Source organism: Anser brachyrhynchus, assembly GCF_964034855.1.
Source record: "Anser brachyrhynchus genome assembly, chromosome: 3".
Taxonomy (NCBI): domain Eukaryota; kingdom Metazoa; phylum Chordata; class Aves; order Anseriformes; family Anatidae; genus Anser; species Anser brachyrhynchus.
This window is the reverse complement of record NC_137696.1, coordinates 8,716,752-8,732,362: the sequence shown is the minus strand read 5'-3', so window position 1 is coordinate 8,732,362 and position 15,611 is coordinate 8,716,752. Positions and strand designations below refer to the sequence as shown.

The following is a 15,611-nucleotide window of genomic DNA, read 5'->3' as shown; positions in this document are numbered from 1 at the left end:
TGGAAATTAATTGCTTCAGTGCAATCTGAACCACATCATAAATGTCATGTAGAAGTTGCAGGGAGTGAGGAGGCAATGACAGCTCTATCCGCACTGTTTCATTTAAAGGTGGGTAAAACACACTGTGACAGAAGTGCTCTTCATCAATAATTTAGTCCGCAGTGTAAAGCCAAGCCTTGCCAAAGATGCCAGGGGAGCAGCTACCTCCCTGGTTTTAATGACACCAGCAGGGAGGGGTTGAGGGGCCAGCTCAAATCAACATTCATTGCACATCTGGGCATGTCGGCAGATGAAGATATCTAGGACTGAGCTGACAGGACAAAGGGTTGAAAAAAGAAGTGTAACCTAGAAAACCTTTACTTTGAATTCTTTGTATAAATTCAAGGGGGATGACAGTTCCTAAGGTCATCTTACATAATAAAACTACAGTGATCTACATAGAGAATTTTAACTCTTTCCAACACGCAATCAAAGAAACCTCAAGTTAAGTTTATATTATTCACTTTATGAATGTAAAATGCAGAATTCTTAATTCTCAGAGCTATTTTAATGAGCAGGATGTTAACATTTATATGCCTGACTTCATCGTAATAACCCTAATTATAGTGCCATAGAAGCCCCACTGTAGTAGAGGGTCACTGGAGTTCCTATTATAGCCCTGATCTTAGGGGAGTTGAGTGTCTTCGCCATTTTGCAGCGCATCGGCTGAAGCTTTCCATGCAGCTTAGCATCATTTTCCTCCTCCTCAAAATTAGTGGTTTACAGCTGCTTAGTTTGGTTCTTACATAGCTTCTGCTTGCCTGAAACAAGTGCTTTTGTTGCTTTTATGGCAGTCTCTACACAAAAGCCCACTTACTCTCTCTGAAGAGAATATAGCTTTCAGGTGCAAGGAGACCATGCATCATCATACCAGGCTCCTGTATTCTCGCCCCGGGAGGTTGCAAATCCTCGCAGGTACCACACTGCTGAAGTTGCTCTGGTTTGCAGGGACACTGCGATTCTGGCAGAGCTTTTGTGCAGTGATCTCACATTCCAGGTTAAACGTCAGAAGCCTGGTTTTCGGCCGAGTCGGTGATGACTCATGTAATTGTTCCATGGTGGCATGTAACACCAAGGCAGGGGAAGACAAATGGGGGCAGACGGCCTCAATCTTAGTGATGTATTAGTTACAGGTTATAAAACATCAAAGTGTTCAGCTGTCATCTAAATCTGTAAAACGAATTCCTTTTGTCCAGATAAAGGAACCATCAAAAACCGACCGCTTTTACCTCCAGTGTGGCCAGAGAACTTTTTCTGACAAATTTTGCCTCTGCCATAGTAATAATCCCCACCTCTGGCAAGTTAGGACTGAATTATTTAACCTCACAGCACCTAGAGCTATGACTCAGTGCTACTGAAGGATACAACTGGCTTTGCCTTGTCTGGCAAAACTACATAATTCTTTTGCTTCTTATTTTCTGTTCACACTTTTTAATGAAATATTAGGTGCTTTCCATGATCTCCCAAGGCCCCAAGTAATATAGACCACACCAGAGCTGTGTTCACAACAGAAGTTTCAGCCATGATAGCTTCACTGAGGGCCCCGGCAGGTTTTATGCCCGACAGGGACCATACGGGAAGAAAACAAGCAAAGGAGCCGGGGGAATACAGTGGGTGGCATCTCCCCTAACTGCATCTGACATTTCACTTTCATTTTCCAGTGAGCAATCCAGTTCTTAATAATAATAATAATGTTAAAATGCTAATGCCACCAGAAGTGGCCCCTGAAAGCACTGCAGAAGAGGTATAACATTTACATTCTGGAAAAACTGAACTGTACACATAGGCAGATCATCACCAGCCCAGGTGATGATTTCCAAGAGGGGACTTGTACAACAGTAGGTAATGATTGTATTTGCTGACTGTGAATAGAAATTACAACCTAATCCTTCCTGTATCCATCTTTTGCCAAGGAAGGTGCTTGTGCTTATTCTACCTTGCAGTGGCTTTCCATTAGAGAAGATGCAGTGATGCTAACACCAAGACAGAAGTCTTCTAGACCAGCACTATACTCTGCCCTCCACATAGTGCCATAGGCACCAGCCCACTGCAAACTGCCTAACCAAATCCCATATTGTTACAGCAAGTCCTGCCCCAAGTGTCGCCAAAAGGAACCCATCCTCCTACGTGCTTGTTACCTGCTCCCCGACACCAGGCGAACGAATGATGCTGTGCTGTCAGCGGTTCTTCTCTTCTACTGTTCATGCTGACGGGTTAAAGGCAAAGATGGTAAGTATCTGGAAATCAAATCAGGAGTTTGGCTAGCTCCTGAAAGCTTCCAAATTACTCTGTTCATTGTAAATGTAAGATTTATTAGAAAGGTCATTAAAAAACCTATTGCAGTGTTGTTTCTTTCCTTGGTACCTCACTGTTGGGAAGAAGCCTGAATTTTAGAGCAGTAGAAAACTGAAGCTGCACTTCTGTCCCTGCTGAATTGCAGAAAAGCAGAAGCCCTAATTATAATAAACTCAGATAATAATAGAAGCCTGCACTACTAATGTACATGCAGACAGATTAAAATAAGGGTGTGCATGTGCACTAGAAGAGGATAAGCATAAAGCCATATGTGACAGACTTTTCTTCCGAAGTGCCAGGCTAAGCAGAGCAATTTAACAAACACAGGAACAGAAAAATGTCAGCTCAGAAAAGCAAAGGAGCAATCCGCACCCACAAACACTTGGTGCATCTTTAAAGACCAGTTCTCTTCCACCAAGCCCCATCATAACCATTTACCCCTCGCCCAAAGCAAGGCTGTGAAATGGGGATGCAACGGCAGTGAGCTGCCTAGGCAGGCATGAACAACTTCCCAATAGGCAAAGCAGCAGAGGTCCAGGACCTCTTAACTGCAGCAGTCAAGTGCATTAACTTGTTTAATTTTAAACAGCTATTGCCAGGCTCCCAGCTGGTGCAGCCTGGCACAGCTCCATGCATTTCAGTGGAACTACTACAACTGACACTAGCTGGGGATCTGGCCCAGTTTCTCAATTTGTCAAAAAGACGGCAATTCTTTGGGCACTCTCCTGTCCTATGCATATTGTCATAAAACATCTCAGGCTTCAAAAGTTGCAGCATGGTGACAATTCACACCGGACACGCTTCTGAACCTTCACTCTCCTTGCATACATGGCAGAATTCCTCCAGAAGTAACCTCACTGCATACCCTGAGTGCCGAGCCCCATAACGAGCCACCCCCTCTCGGGACAACAAAATGATTAGGCTAAGCTAGAACTTCTGACTTTAGTAAAAGATATTTTTTTTTTTGTGCATGGAACACTGCAGAAATTAATTGCAAAAGCAGAACAAAAAGTCTAGGGGATAAGACATCAGAAAGGGCTGGAGAGTTGGGAATACCAATACAAATCCCTTCAGCTCTGCTCCTTTCTCCTCAACCTGTGAAATGGGTCTGGGGAAGACGCACCTCCCAGGAGTCCTGCAAACACCGAGCAGGACTCATCTTTTTATTAACAGATATTTAAAGGACCAAAGTTTAGTGAGTACCTAACAAAAGAGACCGTCCAGGTATAAGTGACAAAGTGTGACTTTGCTAAGCGGGCAAAGGACTATTTTATCCAGCATGAAAATCAGCAATGATATGAAATTACTGTGAAATAGCAGAAATATTTAATAGTTGTACTCCTGACCAAAAAAATAATCCAAGGTCTGAATTTCCCCCCAGACAAATGCCCATCATACAGCCCAATAGGCTTAATCTGTCATAAAGCCAAATACTTCCCAGAGGAGGTGATCGTTAGTTTGAACATTAATTTCCCTTCCCCTCTTCCTGTGTATCCATTAAGTGGAATAACAAGAAATGTTCATGACCATAAGGTGCGTTTGATGGCAAGGAGTAAAAGAAAATGTGCAATTAAAAGATGTAAATGATAAACTGCATAGCTTCTCAGCTGGCTTGACCAATATGTGGGACTTTTGGGACACACGTGTTTTCTACTCCCGTGTTGAAGTCACTGAACTGCAGAGACACAAGGATGGAGAAAGTTGGAGGGGAAGAGAGATTGAATTAATACTCCATCTTTTTCTTGTTCACTTAGATTTGCAAAACATGTTTCCTGAATGAGTTTGAAGCCCAACATATAAAAAGCTGACTATTTATATATTTGATTCTTTAAAAGCAATTAGGAATACAAAGCAGATGGTACAGCATTGTAGATTTCCCTTTTCATATTGCTTAAACACTAGAGATCAATAAGTCTAATATAAACAGATGATTTCCATAGCAGGGTTTATAATTAGCTGGCACTGAATGTGTCCAAACTCTAAAATAATTAGCAGAAGCATGTGGCACACCATTAAAACCTTGTGGCTTGTCTGCATTTACATTTATAATTATTAAAGTTAATTATGATGCTTGTGGTGTGGTTCCAAGCTCCTTTACAACTTAGATTAAATATTTTTTCAGTCCTACTTTTTCCATCAGTCCACCAAATGCCAGCACTTTCAACAAACTTCATTTCATCAAAAAGAAAAAAAAAAAGGGGGGGGGGGTTATTTTTACAGGAGTGACCTGAATATTTTCCTACCTGTTTTATTTTTCTAAAGGGACATGACACAGGAATTGAGTAACTCATCATTTTGAGGGGGGAAAAAAACAAAAAACGTTCCCAATTAGATGTAATAATTTTAAGGTTTAAGAAAACCATTATACTTAAACCTGATGTAAGGTTATAACTGAAATTCAAACAAAGATAAACAACTCTAGATTAGCAGAACATCTCAATGACATTCAAGACCTTACACCAAAGTAAATCTTACTCTTACATGCTCTAATCCTGTACTATGTCTGGAAAAAAAAACAACACTGAAAAAGGCAGCGGGACTGGGTATAAACATCACGTATTGGGCAAGGACTTCTGAAGGTCTGAACTGGGTTTACATGTCTCCCCACAACCTAAGCTACGGAAATCCGCAGTCAATCTGTTTGGTCGCTTATGAAAACTATTTTCCTAAACATTCATCATTAAGACATTCCATGACATGTCCAGAACCCCAAAGAAGTTGCATTGTTTGCATAATACCTTTTTTCAGTTACTCATTTTTCTGAAATTTTCTATAATGTAAACTAAACAAAATTCAGCACTGCCCCAAATGTTGTTGGGTCGGGGCGGGTGCCCTGCAGAACACAGACCCTCTGCAAGATGATGCTTCTGCAGTACAGACTCCATCATTCAGGAACCCCCATGCTTTCACCCAGACACAAGCAGCACTCTCCTGGTAGGCATGTAAAAATGAATTTAATCCATGCATCTGCCTTCTGATGTGAATCATCTCATACCCTAAGTTTGCGGGAGCATAGCCGCTGAGCACAGCTTAGAAGAGCACAGTGACCCTTATACCCATGTGTCATTTTGCCAATATGAAGCTCCCCACCAGTCTGTATTCTTCCAATCCACCAAATGCTCGACACCATTCAGCCACCCAGCTGAGTGACTGTATCATACGCTGTCCTGCTGGAACGCGTTGTATGAAACGTCCATTCTTGACATGGTTCAACTCTAATGTATCCTGGCGAAAACTTGATTTTTTTCCAGCCAGTTTTCACCATTAAAACTGTGCAGCAAAAGGCATAGCTTCTCTACTGCCTCTTCCTGTTTAACCACCGTGGAGAATGTCACAGATAAGCAGCTCGTGTAGCATAGAATGCCGCAAGTACCCAATTCCTGCAGTGGGAACCATTCTGGCACACCACTCCCAGGGAGAGCAAAACCTAATCTTTTGCATACAAGTTACATGCCTTTGATCAGCTGCTGGATATAGCAGGATACCTAAATATAGGGTGAGACCCTATGCCCTGACAGTATTTAAGGTTTTTTTGTTTGTTCCCCCCTCACTAAAAGGAAATCAAATATTTCTCCAAAGTCAGAGAGAATTGAGGATAACTTTTACAGAGCCTTCCAACTCCAAGTGCTAATATTTCACATGCACAAGTGCTCCCATTTCTGAAATCACAAGGAATACATGATTTCTAGTACAGAAAACCCTCACCTTCCCCCCCCCCCCTTTTTTTTTGCTTCCCCCAAATGCATTTCTGTTCTTTATATAACATGTCCGTCATGAACTTCTTGGCCCTCACTCTTGTTTCCTCTAGCTCAGGCCAGACCTGGAGATGTCTGGAATGTGACAAGGCAGTATTAGCCTGCCAACTATATTCTGTTAGCAAATTTATTTTCTTCTCCTAGACTGATGATAAAAATGTCATGGTGTGATGCTTTAGCAGGCCCAAGAGCTGCCCACCTACAGCTGCAGGGCTTGAAGAGAGCTCAGAGCCAAGAACGCCATAAGGAGAGCAGACAGCAGCTCCACCAACTTTGCTCCTTCTGCATTGCTTATTCTCCTGCTAAATGATGCAATGTGACCCCCTCAGGGATTCCAAGTCTGATCATGTTTTTCTCACTATTTTTTCTTTCCTACTTCCTCCTTCTCCTTGACTAAAGCAGCCCAAACTGCTGAATTTTTCATGAAAGAGATAATATCATTGTACATAAGATAATGGCATTCAAATACATCCATCTGCTTGTTAGCTCTGACTACATCGATTGTGTTTCTTCTGAAAGAATATTTTACCAAAAAGAAAAAAGAAAAAAAAGGAATAAAAAAAAAAGGTTCTCTTTTGTGGTATAAAATATTCACATTTTCATAACGGGAATACAGAAACCCTTTTACATACTTTAGATAAGAGAATAAAATGAACTGAGAAATTAAGAAAAGTACCCTTGAGGTCTTGCCAGGACAAAAGTATTTCCTCCTTCCAATATTTCATTAAAAATCTAGACAGGTTTTACAATAAAACACTGTTGATTTTCCCCCCCCCTCTTTCTTTCGGTAAACAATATCTCGTTGCAGAGATGAAATACTGCATGCCAATGACGGGGCCTTTTACTAGCCTGAAAGTTTTCAAACATTCTAGGTCTAGAGGATTACTCCTACAGGATCCCGTCTATCTTCCTTCCCCATAAAAACTGGCCAGCCTAAAGTAATTCAGTTTATCATTTTACTCTTTTTTGGCTACATGGAATAAGACCATAAAATATGTGATATCCAATTACTGAAAATCTGATGAAAAATTACTCTCAGAAGTAGGGCAAGTGAATATATTTACTGAATTTCTGATGCTTTAGATAAAAAGGAGAGCGCGATAAAACCCTGCCTATCAATTTTACACACACTGAATTGCTTTCACTTCATTTCCTATAGGCTGCGTACAACCACCCCTGGTTTTGAAGTTTCATTTCAGCAAACAATATATTCTAATTGGCTTGTTTACATTTATTACAGACACCTCCCAAGATCTGAGACGTGCTTTGTGCTCCTCCTTTGACCAGCTTAGCAGAGTAACTGCTCTGGAGTGCCTGCCATCTTAGGCTCTTATTTGAATAACTCTTGTTTAAAGAGCACCTACAGAACCAAATGCAACATTTCTCAGACTTTCTTGAGCACATTTCAATGCTTAGTGCCGCAATGGCAGCCGCAGCAATTAAATGTAAATGACAGCAGTTGATCTGATTATTTCCTTCCCTCCAATCTCCTTTTCATTATAAACTTGCATATTAAGGAAGCAGGAGGGAACAACACCCATGAATGTCTGTCCCTTTGTTTGCAGGGGAGGCCTGTGCACAAGTGTGCCTCTTGCAGCATTCCCTAAACCAAGGGAAATGAGGAGCAATCCTGATCCACAGGGAACTTGCACATCTCAAAGCCTGCAGCCCGGTCTCCTGCGTGCTCCACGGCGGGATCCCAGAAGTCACCGACTGCAGCTACCCATTGCCTACGAACTGATGCCTTCTTGGAGAGCTGTGTAAATTAAAATGCATTTCAATGGAGCAGGACTCAATCACCTGCATCATTTCCAGATAGGAAGCTGAGCTCGTGCCTCCTCTTTTCAGCCACTGCACCACTTGTTCAGCACCGCGTGAGGGTTTCTTCTCTTTCAGCCCAATTCGCTCTCAACCCACTTCCACTCCATTAGCAGAGCTACACTGGCCAGCAACCTAGCACATATGTAAGCCCACAGGCTGGGCAGGGAGCAGCAGCAACCAGTCTCTAACACCGCTCTCTGCAACTGTTTCCTAAAGCACAACTTAGTCTTCCTGTGGTCATGGAGAGAACGATACCTAAATCGCTCCTCAACTACGATTTGGTTTCTCCCAAAATTGATTTTAGTACAACTGCATATAGATACCGTGATTCAATTGCAGATGTTCAACAAGGGCAAAATTATTCACAAGTTCTCAGTTGTGAATTATTTTTCGGCTCCATTGACCAATATGTCTCACTTCATACTGTAGTACTCTATATTAATAGCTGATGCTGAGTTTCCCAAATGATGGCATCTGTGTAGCAACCAGGGAGTGAATTTTTCTGGACAAATGCCTCTCCTTTTCTCTGACTTTTCATCTGCTTGCTGCCTGTTGTAAATTTACTATGCAACATATACTGTGGGAGCTTTACGTCCTAAACAGGGAGGACATGTCCAGTCCAGTAAAATAATGCTTTTATAATGATTGCTTCAATACTGTTTGTGCAATCTCTCTGCAAAATCTTGTTATTTCTGATTCTTATCCTACAGCTTGATATGCATAATAGCTTGAAGGTGCTGTTGATGGAATTTTTCCAGCTCTTTGATGCGCCAGCAATGACTTGTCCATGTTTCACAGCCACAGACTAATGTGTAAATTACTACAGCAAAATAAACACTAACTCTGGTATTCTGTGGGATCCCATGCAGGTGTCAATTTATGATGCAATCTCACATGCAAAACACGCATTTTTAATTCAGCATGTGATTTCTTAGACTTCTGATAATCTCTTAAAAAATAAATGAAATCCATTACCCACACTGGTACGTTGATTCTGATACTGTATCTTATATATGCTTTTCCAGCTCTGGACTGGAGCATAACCTTGCTTTTCTTCCGACTGGCGATAAATCTGTAGACTTTAGCTGCCACAGCAAATTTGTTGGTCGTGAACTAGAGGTCTTCTGTAGTGTGTGCAACGAAAGCAGAACCACCTGCACAAAGAAGTTCACATATAACCTTCTCCTTCAGTGCTGTGGAGGCCTTCAATCTGCTCAGGTTAAAGAGCTTGCCAGATGTTCAAAATTTAATAAATATTCCTGGCATCATGTCTCTAGTGGCATCATCAATCATTACTACAAAGAACAGTCCAAAGAACAGTCTGTGCCAAAATATACCTTTGCTTGACTCCTTTTGCTATTACAAATGGATCCAACAGAGTGCCAGCCACAGCCTCCATCCAGCACACCGTTGTGCAGATGACGGATAATTTCACAAACTTTTCTGGACATCCAGGAGTTCGGAAATAGCACCAAAAATTTTCACAGAGCTAGAAGTCTAATAGCATCAAAAGCACTGGTAAGGTCAATGAAGACTTATTACATGGGCACGTTTTTCCCCCTCTATTTTGATATATATATATATAAACTAAAAAACTACAGAGAAAACAGCTCATATCACATTCTAGCAATCTCTTAGATAACATGCATCACCTTAATACCTGCAGCACTCTGCTCACATTCAGTTAGCATTCCGTCCTTTTCCTGAAATTAGAATTGCTATAGAAACATCTTTATTTGTATACCAGGCTGCTGAAAGATTAAGGTCTCTGAAATTCATAGCCTAAGGGCACATAATTTGGGCATGTGAAGGTGACAATAGGCATCGATTCCTGGTGGAATTACGGATCCCAAATTCTTAAAATTATTTTGAAAATTCAGTTTTAATTATTATTTTTCTGTACTCCTACCTAGATAGATTTACAGTCAAATTTCCTATGTTATAAGAGGGCTGAAATAAACTGTAAAGAAGTTTGGAGACAAAATATGAGTGAGGTTTTACTGAGGTATGCTTCATTTTTTATTTCAGAGTATATAGGATAGTTGCTTTCCTAAGGTTCATGGAGTGACTATTAATATGGCCTCGCAGTATTTGATGCCTTAATTCCCTATACTTTTTCCTCCTTAATTTGAGAATTTTTCTGCTTCTGAGATCATTATGTGGAATATTTTAGATTCTCAAGAAATCTTGCCCCTACTTTTGATGAACTTATGCATCTGAAAAACAATCAACAACAGGAATTATGTTTAACAGGTAACAAAAAGAGAAAGGAAATTGCCTTATTTATCACTTCATTGTAAAGAATATAAAAGTAACGGGTCAGTGGAAGCACAGGTGAAAAAAGCACTTCAACCAGTTCAGAATCTGACATGTCTCTTCGCTTGTTGTCTATTGTCAGCTTCAGTCAAGAATTGTTTAAAAAGGAGCAAAACAAACTGAAGATAGTTCTGTCCTAACAGATTATAGTCTTTCCCTTCTTGTTTGTGTCACAACACTGCTAGATAACTTTAATTTGTTCACGCGCCTGTTCATTCAGTACAAGGCAGAATTCACATTTAGGATTGCTGACTGCAGGGACGATTGGTCTACACACACAAAATTTTCCAAAAGCTGTTTCCCCAGCTGGAAAAGGGGTGCTTTGCACACTGCTGCAGGACATTCTGTAGCTCTGTAATGGATCTAACAGTTTCCTTTCTATTCTTGCATTTCTTAAACACCATTACTGCTGAGCATCAAGTTTGCTATATGCTTACACCAAAAGTAAGGGAAGGTTTCTGAGGAAAAAGTGTTTCCTTTTTAGTGTTTAATAAAAATTAGACGTACTTTAAGGAAAGGTAGTGAGGACTTTAGATCCTTCAGCACACAACAGCAGGGAGCTGAATTAGCACTCTAAGTGGGACAGTCCCATTGCTTAAGACACAAACTCGTCAGAACACGGCACTGAAGAACGTATCGCACGAAGCAATCTCATGTTTGCATGGGAATGGATCAGAGCCAGAAAAACAAAACTTGTCTAACCTTAGAAAAAAAACTGTCTAACATTAGAAACACATCCATTTTTACATAAGTGACCTAATTATAAGAGGTGTTATAAGGCAGGTGACTGAAAACACAGCCTCTTGAAAAATCAAGCATGAATTCATTACAATAGTACTGCCCTCACCTTCACTTTACTCTCCATAATCAGCACTCAAAGACAGAAGCAGTTACCCCCAGTTACTCCACAGGACAAGCTACAGCAGAAAATCCCAACGCTTTTTTTGCCTGGTGGGCAAAAATGAATGTTACATTCTCCACATGGCTGTCAGAGAGGAAAGAATTTGGAAAGGAAAATGGAGAGAGGGAGAGAAGACAGGAAGGACACAGGAAAATTAGCAGGGCTTCCTTTAGAAGGTAAGTTCGTAAGAACCTAGCACTGCTTTAAGGAAAGCTGGTACTTTGCCGCACAGGAGAACTTTGGTGAACTAGCCTGTATAAAATTACGGAGGTTATTATGTTTGTAGCCTCCTTGCTGTGCATTCTTCCACAGAAGTGCTTGCACCTGCTGTGTGTGGCCAAATAACATGAATTAAAAATGCTGCACAGCGACGAAGTTCGGTTTCAGATGAAAATACCTCAGAACTGGCTGGCTATTAACACCTCAGTATCTCCAGTGGACACCATCTCAGGTTCTTGCTGGGCTGCTGATAATATAATGTAACCAGGAAAAATATCGTTAGCTCCACGGTGCACCAAAAACCTGCCTAGAACCATCAGCTTCCAAATGCCAAGGAGGAAACAGCCCAGGCCACTGCCTGGAGGAATAACCTAGGGCTGTAATTTCCCCACACTGGCCCCCGAAGTACAGCACGTACACTGTCTGCCTTACATATAAACCACATGCTACAAGGACGTTTGCCACAATGGCCACAAGATCCTAAGCCATTTTGCAGGAGCCACTGGCCTTAGGGATAATAAAACTCGGTTAGACAACAAGCACGGGAGGTAACCGACGCCAGGTCAGAACAGAGCTGTTTTATGGGTAGCTGTATATTAGTTTTAGGACAGGTCTACTGGCAGGTAGTGCCCTAAATTATGTCCGGAAGACAGGTGAAGTGAGACAAGTGGAATGGACAATAAATGCCAACTGCTGCAGGAGAGGTTTATGGGGCCAACAGTGGTTTAACATTTGGGCAAATGTCTCAGGCATGCTAATTTTCTCCTCCTTCCTCTGCGTGAGATGACCAACTAGCTGTAACCAACAAAGCACAAATTTAAAATACCAGGTATCAAATCCTTCTGGAGCCCGGCTCACAATCAGTTCTGCAGGTAAACACGTTCACAAAAATGCCAAGTAATGCTGAACAACGAGTAAATACAAGGAAACTGCAATCTGCTCACAGACATTCTGTCAAGTAAATTAATAGCTCAGTTCTACTTTATTAGGGGACGTTTATGGTTGTGGGCCAGCCTGCCTTGCTAAAATCCTTTGATCACTCTTAATACTGGAAGCCCTCTTTTGTGGGGCTAACTTAATACTGTTGTACTCATGCAGCCTAATCTGAGTAGGTGCTAAGTGCTTTGCCAGCAGAGTTGTTGCCGAGTGTGGAGGAGAGATCATTCTATTTATTCAATTTTATACCGTTCAATAGGGTGGACTTCTTTGTTTACATGATAAATTTCTTAGCTGTCATTTTTTTCCCTCTCAGTTTTATGTATTATACTGTGTTCTGTCATTTTGTCTTTCTGTTTCTCTTTATCAGAAATTGAAGTCGTTTCAGAAAAAAAGCTGATCTTAAATCTTTTGTGCTTCAAAATTAGCTGTTGCCTAAGCCATCACACATGCAGGTCAAAGTTTAAAGGCTGATCCTACGTCCAGAGAATTCAATACTAGAAGTCCATTTGAGACCAAAGAGGAAAAAAAATGCAGATCCAAGACTGCAACTTGCCTCTTCAATTTTATCCTCTGCAACACAAATTGTAAACAAGACACTGCATGCGTTAAAAGTAAAAGTAAGCTGTGGTCTTGCCACAAGACACTGCCCAGTGCCAGCAGCCACAGAAAGGCGGTCACTCTTCACGGGAAATCCGGGACCCAGTGAAATCCCTGAACTACCACCGTAAGGCCAGGATTTCGCCAGGTGACCTCTTTTATTGCTTTCAATCCATCACTTCAAAATGAATTGGAAAGACACTTTAGAAAAAACAACAGAAGGAGCAAAACAGCGAAGGGAACCACATGTTTCCTTCACCCAGAATGCTAACTAAAGCTTGTAATCAGGAAAAATCCAAGGGTCAGCCCTGCAGCTTCGCTTTAATTGTGCTCCTCTTCAGATAAGAATCTCTTATGGGTGTAAATTGCCTCACACTCCCTGCATGTATAATGTCCAACGGAGTTCCAGAAAGGGCTTGCAGTGTTACTGGAAGAAGAAAACGTGCAGAAGATAATTTTTATCCACATCATAAACTTACTCTGAGCCTTCCACGAATCAGGATATGTAAGCAGAAATTGAAGTAGTAATTACAAACCAGTGTGAATATTTAAGAAGAACCAAGATAACTCTCATATCCCAAAAAGGAAGGTTTCACTGTTGTTCAAATAAATTTGAAGTATTCTTTGTTATCCTCGGAAATAAGATCAAATGAACCACAACTGCCATATGTGGGTGGCAAAGAGAAGCAGTCCCTAACTAAGGGGATTACTGAGTTCATACAAACGATGTGAGCGCTTTAAGTACATCTTTCTCAGGAGTCACAGTGACATTCCTCGCTTTTTTTAATTTTATCTTACCGGATTTGCTATTTTCCCTTCCTTATACCAGCCCTAATCAATGCTGCAGGTCAGGTTGAAAGAATGGACAGCCCTAGAGCCACATACATTTAAACCACTTTGATGCAAATATTGATCCAAAGAGCATAGACATGTGGAGGTGCTGCTTTTTTAATGGACAAGCTTTCCCCCTCCCTCTCTCCCTCCAAGGTTTGCACTTCATGAGATAAAGCAGAACTGTCTGCCCAAGAGCAGGAATGAATACATGAATTAACAGATCCAAAGATAGACCAGCCTCAATGATAAATTCTGTTAAATCCAGAAAGCAAGATGCCATCTGCATGAAATGCAAGTGAGTTTCATGGCCTTGCTTTCTCAAGCGTTTCCATTTTTTCATTCACATTTTCTAGTGAGGGTACGTTGGCAGACAACATACACAGTGGTGGGAGAGAAGCAGTGCTTCATGTTGGCGTGATCGGTGCTGCTGACACAATGTCCACCATGGCTCTGTGCTTAACTCCCATGTACACAAGGCTATCAAAGCGTTTTATTAGAAAGCCACTGTCCACGGCTTATATTTAGAAACAGAGAGCGAGTCCAAGCCGCAATCCAAAGACGAGATCAAGGGAAGGAAGGAATTCTAAGGACCGCTTTGAAATTCAACACTAAAAAGATCTGACATTCTTCTATCTGTAGGCATTTTTAGGCTGGACTGAAAATAAAAAGAAAACCTGTTTGTACAGAGAAAGCTTGCCTGGCCCTGTGCCAAGACAGGAAGTCTATCAAAGCTGGGCAGTGTTTGAAAGCAACAGAATACTAGAACCAAAAAAAGAAAAGGGGGGGTGAGAGAAACTAGAATGAAAAGAGTTACTTCTACATTGACTTTTTTTTTCCCCTCAGATTGTTGCGTGCCTCTCATGCACAGGGCTGTTGCCAGCTTTACCTCTGCTCCCCGTCCGCTGGGCTCAGGCTGCCGGCCTCTGTGTGCATGGCCTGGCCTCCGGCAAGGCGGCCTCCATCGTGTGCAAGGAGGATGTGGGCGCAAGCCTCCACATCTGCACCAACATCAGGGGGAATTGATGCACTTCTGGGCACAACTGCCGGATCGCTAGGGTATAAATCAGGTTGGGTGGTCAACGGCAAATGTAAAATAGCCCCCATGTGGGTTTATCAGAAACACTAAGGCCAGAAGATATCTCAGACAGGTCAGGGGAGGATTTCTTTCATGGTGAAGAGCCAAGACACATCCACAACACACGGGCATATGCTTATAGCAACACAGGGAATGTTGCCATTCAGCCTTTGACCTTGGAAGACCATTAATATCTAACAGATGCTGTCTGTTTTTTAAATTCCTTATTTTTTTCCCCTTCCCTTTTTTTTTTTTTTTTTTTGAATTCCTGGCTGTAGTATCTTCAGGTACAAATGGTGCTGTCATCTTGAGCTACAAGTTAGAAAGTTATTACTTTTAATATGCCACTACCTTAGGCCTCCACTGTTATGTAAAAGAAAAATAACCTTGTGTGACAGTTTAACATTGATCGATGTGCCTGCCAAATGCAAAGAGATAAATAAGCAGGTGATGAATAAACAGCACTTCAAGTAAAGACATTACGCCGCATGCATAAAACGACGCCAGGCACCTAGGAGCTGTGGGTGGCCGAAGGTTAGCCATTTCATGCCCACTCAGTAAAGCAGACTTAATCGCTTCCAATATTTTCTGTTAAAAAGCACGCTTAATGAGCCAATTTCACAAGCCCAGAGAAACTGATTATTATCTCCGAGTTCCAACTGAGTTGGTTGTTTTCCAAGAGCCGGTTTTTCCTTGACGGGATAAAAACCTTTCAGAAAAAAGGGGAAGGAGCGGGGCCGAGCCGGCGCGGCACTAGATGGCAGCGTTGCTCTGCCGGGAAGCGGAGGCCGGGGCTCCTGGGAGCCTCCAGCCCCTCGCC

At 41.7% G+C, this 15,611-nt stretch overlaps 1 long non-coding RNA gene across 1 annotated transcript in view; it reads left to right on the top strand.

Moving 5' to 3' along the window:
* Positions 1-11,164: 11,164 nt before the first annotated feature.
* The window catches only part of LOC308193352, an 18,928-nt gene continuing 14,481 nt past the window's right edge, over positions 11,165-15,611 (top strand). The window contains exons 1-2 of the long non-coding RNA XR_013949574.1: positions 11,165-11,303; positions 12,653-15,611. The exon at positions 12,653-15,611 is cut by the window's right edge and continues 14,481 nt beyond it. This is a non-coding gene — a long non-coding RNA (uncharacterized lncRNA). The remainder of the gene's footprint in view (positions 11,304-12,652) is intronic.